The sequence below is a fragment of the Nicotiana tabacum genome, chromosome 9 (assembly GCF_000715075.1).
Source record: "Nicotiana tabacum cultivar K326 chromosome 9, ASM71507v2, whole genome shotgun sequence".
NCBI classification, from domain to species: domain Eukaryota; kingdom Viridiplantae; phylum Streptophyta; class Magnoliopsida; order Solanales; family Solanaceae; genus Nicotiana; species Nicotiana tabacum.
In genome coordinates, this window is record NC_134088.1 from 100287162 (window position 1) to 100294576 (window position 7415).

Below are 7415 nucleotides of genomic sequence, written 5' to 3' on the forward strand. Positions count from 1 at the left end.
ATTCCTAGTCTAATTGGTCCCAGAGGGACCTTCTCTAAGCTTGGCCTTCTTAGCCCCGTCAATCAGATACCCCAGGTCGCGCATGTCCAATAGCAGATATGCCCTTTCTAGATGTCCTCCTTTGTTGCCCCCTGCGTTCTGACAAGCTAAGACCCTTTTTCTCATATTTCCCTCAAGTTTCATCAAACCCTGCTCCAAATACTCCAACCTTTCTATTGATTTAGCAGCGATTCCCTTCCATTCATTGATTGCTTCCATGTCCACTTTATGTTGTTCCAAATGCATGGCCCCAGATTCAAAGACCCTTTTGCGCAACATCTTGCACTTGACTTGTGCTTCAGCAGCGTCATCTATGAGCCTATTTCTCAAATCAGCCCCTGGCTTGACCTCTCCTGCTATGTCATCGACCAACCATGATGGGTATAAGTACACATGCTGACATGATACCTATCTGGCTCGATGGTATCTTTCTCCATAATAATATTTTGATGCCGCATGTGTTGTGCCTCAAACTTGAATGGAATGCCATTCCTTTGGAAGTCTGCTTTGTAATGAACCATTTTGGAAACTCGCGGTATAACTTGTTTTCTCCCAGCTTGCCTCATGACTCTGATAGGAGCATAAAGATAGATTCCCCTTAATCCTATTAGCACTAGATGAGGAACATCTCTCGACCTGATGATGAATTCACTGCTAGGGAACCACTCGAACATCTAATGTACCGTGTCATCAGTACCTAACTCACAGCGTTTCCCGGTTGTGCAAACCTGTCTGGGATAAAAGTCATTCTCTTCGGATAGTGATAAGCTATGTGGACATTCCATGGTCGTCGCGGAAATTCTTGACGTTATTGTCCTCTCTGAAGGTGTTCCAACAACCATATTTGCAGCAACAGATTTTAACCCCTGAAATGCCTATATCCCTTTTTACAATGGTCTAAAGCTCTGTACATATCAGCCATGATCATTGGGATAATAGTGTAAGTTTGTCCCTCAATTCCTTCTATTAGGATCTTAGTGACCACAGCTAGGCGAGTGTGGATCCTTTATCCTTGTATCAGGAATATTAGCATCCCCAGAAAACAGACAATGAATACAAAAACTCGGAGGTGAGTCCAACCCAAAGAAGTGATGGCAAATTCATCATAGTAAAGACGATATGACTTGATGTGACCATAACGCTCGTAAAGGAAGTCGAATGGTATGTAAGATTACTTCAGACAGACTAACTCATCATTTTTTCCTGAAACCCATCATTTTTAGGAAACTTCGAGAAGTACGATTTTCCGGTACCAACAAGCCAGGGCTATCCCATAGGAGCCCAGCGAAGCCTCCTATTTCCTCTAGAAGGGGAGTCATTTCTATATCACCAAAATGGAAGACGGACCTCTTCTCATCCCAGAACATGGTAGCAGCCTCAATTAACACATTGTTCGGCTGAATATCTAACAAAGAAGGTAAATTCCCGAGAACTCTTTTCACATGGTTTTTGTCACTTGGCGAGATATTTTCCCACCAATCTAGCAACAAAGGTGGGATACTTCGAACCATGCCGAACCTGGGGACTTCGTGCCTCATTTCTGCAAAACAAATAAAGTTAGCCCTTTCCCCTTGCGGATTCAACTATTTACACATTAATGATTAGCATATCGGCACATTTTCTTCAAATAATGCACATATCATGATTTTACCCATTGGGATTTAAGGAAATCTCGGCGGGCTTTGGACAATGCTTGCCTTAGAGAGTTATTATGCGGACAACGTTCTAACCCATACTAGGTTTAGACATGATGCATGAACAGTTAATATTAGAGTGGGGGTTTCTAGAAGAGTCTAGACTGGTACCCTCAAGTGGACAACTTGAGAGGGGAAGGCACGGAACCGTCGATTGCACCGCTGATCGACTAGTTTTACCCCAAAAAAAAGCCTTTTCGAATTTAAAGGGTGATTTAGGAAGAGCGCGGACACTCATCAAGCGCCGCTATGGTATTAGTTACGCACGAGTGAAATATGATGTGGAGCATGCTTTATGTAAAGATAAAACAATATGTTGTCAAGTATTTTTCATGATGAAAACAGTAAATGCAGTATTAAATGAAACGTAAAGACATAAAAAGAAAGGAAAACAAAGAAAAAGTTAGTTCGCGTAATGTGGAAATTGTAATAAAGTAAGCAAGGGAGTAGGGGTAGGGAGGAACATAATGTAGAAAATTTAAAAATGATTTGGAGCAAGTAAGCATGACTAAAGGGAAACACATATTGTAACTGAATTAAGCAGAGATTTGCATATTAATAGAATTCACATAAAGGAAAAATAGGGAAAGGATGTGCATGTAGCAATAAAAGGGAAACGGGAGCGGGATATTCATGTAATAGCAAAATAACAAATACACGCTTATCAGAGAAGACTAATTCATATAGACCAAGTTCGCTATGGAAAGAGCCTAAAAAAATCCTCAGCAGAGTCGCCATGCTGTCGCGCCCCTCTTTTCTCGCGAAATCGGGTTTCGACACGGGACAACTCTTTTAAAAGAAAGGGTGTAAAAGAGAGAGTCGCCACCTAACGGGTTTGGGGTGCGTTAGGGCACCTATTTGCAAGTAACTCTGGTTTAACCAGTTTGCGTCACCAAAGATCGGGTAAGGTCTCAAATTACCTCGAAGAGAAGGTATTAGGCACTCTTCGAGGTTCACAACTATGGGTCCCGGACGAACTTGAATTATATGAATTAGTCAAATAGTCAGAGGAAAAAATAAGAAGTTTGAGTAATCAAAAGTCTACCAAGAAACACAAATAATTGACTTTAAGATAAGATGGGGGTCCTAAGTTTTTTAGCCTAAACGATCACCTCGTGCAACATAAATAATACTTCATAACTCCCTCGAGATGGGGTGTTACTCTTATTATTCAGCGGGCACAGACTATCATCTCCTTCTACCCAATTACTATCTTTAGCTTGTTACCTAAGGCGCACTAGTTGATTCTAAATTGTGCCTTATGTGTGCACTACCCGTCCCATGCCTATGGTCCAGGAGGCATTTGAACCTCTATTTCAGGTGGTTCTAGACTTAACTTAGGTTGCTCAAAGTGATAAAACTAGGCGACATACAGAAGCAAGTTGGACTTTATAAAGGTAATTAAGGGCTCAAGTTAGCCTCCACACTTAGACAACAAATGCACGCAAACGATTTAGGCGTTAGATAGTTTTAGAATTGTGATGAGTTAAAAACATTAAATCCTATAGACATGATTTCTATGCGATTCTGGATTTCAAGCGTGCAGGCAGTGTCGCTTTGCATATCGCGAGTATTACAAATTCTATAGGCATGCTTTCTAAATTGTTTGCGTAGTAAAGCAGTGAGACAGTTGGTAGTTCAAAATTGCCAGTGTTTCTTTTTGTCAACACGCTTTTAGGCGAGCATTAGGATCCTATAGGCAAGATTTCTAGGAATTGTCAATTGAAACTAGTTATTTATCCTTTCATTCCTATAGGCATGCTTTCTAGGCGAGCAATATAATGGGAATGGCGGTAATAGTAGCTAATTCAATTATAGTCCTATAGGCATGACATCTATGTGAATATTATAAAGAGCATGTGTTTATTACTTAACATAATCCTATAGGCATGATATCTAACATGAAGCAATTAGAACGAATAATTATTGTGTTGCAGTATAGTGGGAAGATAATAATGTGAGAGTGGAACATGAGAACATGTGAGATTATTTATGTCCTATAGGCAGGATTTCTACCCTTTTCATGCAAACATTAGAATAGACCCATTTTCCCAATTTTTGCTAATACCCCAATTTTTATTACAGAATTATTATAGGCCCCATACTGAAGTAAATTACAGAATTACAGAGTAGCTATTGTGATGACCCAAAATATAATCTTTAAATTTAATAAGTAATTATGTATTCTAAAAGCTCAAAAATCACCATTTATCGTTCCTCGACTTGCGTGCACAGTCCGTACAATTGTCCGGAAAGTTTTTATGTGAAAAATAGATTAAAATGGGGAATAGATCTTTAAAACTCAACTAAGTTGACTTTGGTCAACATTTTGAGCAAACGGACCCGGATCAGTGTTTTAAAAATTCCGGTAGGTCCGTATCGTGATTTGGGACTTGGGCATATGCCCGGAATCGAATTCCGAAGTCCCTAGCCCGAGTTATGGAATTTTGATGAAAACTTAAAAGCTTGAAAGCTTAATGATTTCTAAGAAATTACTGATGTTGGATTTATTGACCTCGGGTCCGTATTTTGGTTTCGGAGCCCGGTATAGGTCCACTATAATATTTATGACTTGTCTGCCGAATTTGGTTAGAATCAGAGTTGATTTGACGTGATTCGGACGTTCGGTTGTAAAAATATAAGTTTTAAAGTTTTCTTGAAAACTTCCTTTGATTTGGTGTCCGATTCGTAGTTCTAGGTATTATTTTGGCGATTCGATCGTGCGAGCAAGTTCGTATGATTTTTAGAACCTGTGTGCGTGTTTGGTTTGGAGCCCCGAGGGCTCGGGTGAGTTTTGGATAGGCTACGGGATGATTTCAGACTTAGGAAATCTGGTTTTCTACAGACTTCAGGCTTCTTGTGTGTTCTTCTTCGCGTTCGCGAAGGTACTCTCGCAAACGCGAAGAGCAAATTGGGCTGGCACATTTTGTGCTTCGCGTTCGTGACATAGTGACCGCATTCGCGAAGGCTTGTGGTTCAAAGCTTCGCCTTCGCGATAGAAGCCTCGCGTTCGCGAAGGGAAAGAGACTGGCCAGGAAAATTAGCCTTCGCGTTCGCGAAGGCCAAGCCAGGCGTGCATCGCGTTCGCGAAGTAGCCCTCGCGTTTGCAAAGAGTAAAATTCGACAGCACATAATTGTGCTTCACGAACGCGAGGCACTGACCTCGTTCGCGAAGGGTAAAAATCCCAAAAACAGAACTTAAGTTCTGGAAAGGGGGTTTCGACCCATTTTCAATTCTTTCCCATTTTTGAGCTCGGGTAAGGCGATTTTTGGGCGATTTTCACAGAAAAACATTGGGGTAAGTGTTCCTTATCCTATATTGATTATATTTCATGATTTTATACTCATTTATATCATGAATCCGTGAATTTATGGAAGACAAATCAGATTTTTATAAAATCTTCCAAAAACAAAAATCTAAGATTTGAAGCTCCATTTGATATCGGAATTGGACAAATTTGGTATGGTTGAACTCGTATCGTAACAGGTGTTCGGATTTCGTGAGTTTTTCCGAGATTTGAGACGTGGGTCCCACTGCCGAATATTTTAATGAATTTCGGATTTTTATCCGAAAAATTTGTAAATTCATATGGAATTAATTCCTATGATTAGTATTGAATATATTGAATTGTTTGTGAATAGATTTGAAGCTTTCGGAGGCAAATTTAAAAGGAAAAGTTGTGGTTGAATAATTGATTTGGAATTTGCAAACCGAGGTAAGTGTAGGGGTTAACCTTGACTTGAGGAAATAGAACCCTTAAATTGTTTTTTATGTGAATTGCATGTAAATGACGCATAGGCGAGGTGACGAGTGTCTATACGTCGTCAAATTAATTGTTTGCCTGCTCACTTGAAAAATCATAAATTATTTTTAATCATAAATTAATTACTATAATAATTGTTTCTCTCTTATTCCTTGTCAAAATATTAATTCTTGAATTCCTACATTAATTGTTACATGCTATTTGAATTATATGTTTTAATTGCTAATTAACATTAAGCATATCAAATATTAAACTGTCTATTTCCTCTCTGATTTCTATAATAAATTGTTAATTGTCATTATTTGTTTCATAATTAAATTATAATTGTTGTATGCTTGTTGTCTTATGATTTTATATTAATTGTTGCGTTTATTGGAGAATTTCTTCTATAAGAATTGATTGAAATGGAAATATTGGAGGATCGGGTTGCACGCCGCAACAGACTTGTTAAAAAGTTAATATTGGAGGATCGGGTTGCACGCCGCAACAGACTTATTAAAAGTTAATATTGGAAGATCGGGTTGCACGCCGCAACAGACTTGTTAAAAAGTTAATATTGGAGGATTGGGTTGCACGCTGCAACAGACTTATTAAAAGTCAATATTGGGGAATCGGATTGCACGCCGCAACAGACTTATGAAAAGTTAATATTGGAGGATCGGGTTGCACGCCGCAACAGACTTATTAAAAAGTCTATATATATACTTGATTGAAATAAATATATAACAGACTTGATTAAAATGAATATATTGGAGGAGCGGGTTGCACGCCGCAACAGAATTGAATGTGAATATATTGTGAGAGCGTGTTGCACGCTGCAACAGAATTGAATGTGAATATATTGTGAGAGCGGGTTGCACACTGCAACAGAATTAATGGAAATGATAATTGGTTATGACTGTTGAGTTGCCTTCAATTATTATAAATGAATTACCTGATTTATTTCTATTATTGTTGTTGTTACTAATATTGCGTACAGGTTAATGTAAGTGAACCGCCTTAGCCTCGTCACTACTTCGTCGAGATTAGGCTCAGCACTTACCAGTACACGGGGTCAGTTGTACTGATACTACACTCTGCACTTCTTGTGCAAATTTTGGATTTGACCACAGCGGCGTACCATAGTCTTGCTCGGATTTCAACTACCAGAGGAGACTTGAGGTATAACTGCATGGCGTCCGCAGTTCTGAAGTCCCCGTCTATTGTACTTTAGTTGTGTGTTTATCTCCAGATAACTTTATTTTATTCAGACCTTTATTTGTATTTATTCTAGAAGCTCGTGCACTTGTGACACCAATTCTGGGATGGTATTTAGACACTGTTATCATTATGGATTATTTCAAAATTGCTTCCGCATTTGCTTCCTTTTTATTAATAAATTTAAAAATTATTTTAAAAATGGATAATATTATTCTAACGTTGGCTTGCCTAGCAAGTGAAATGTTAGGCGCCATCACGGTCCGAAGGTGGGAATTTTGGGTCGTGACAGCTATAGTGAGCCTAAGACTTGCCCAAAATATGCCCAGTCAGGCCAGGCCATCAACCTCAAGTCCACATAGTTTTACAACAGTCCAAAAGTAATATCTTCATTTACATAAGGCAGCCAGAAACCAATTGATTCAGCAAGTAGGTGAAAACAGAGTTGAGCAATTAGAACCATGACCCTAGTGTGTCAGAGTTCACAAGGGCTTCAAGAACCCAGGGCAGTGCTTACACTAGGGAGGTTGATAAAGGAAAATTAGAGAATAACTAGGGACCAAGTCCTAGTGTGTCAGAGTTCACAAGGGTCTCAATTGGACCCCGAGCAGTGCTCACACTAGGGAGGTCAAATGATAGAACCTAAGTGGCCTTGGCTTTCAGCCGGCTAAGAATGAGAAATCAAAAAAGAATTCAGCTATCAAGTGAAAGAGAGTAGACC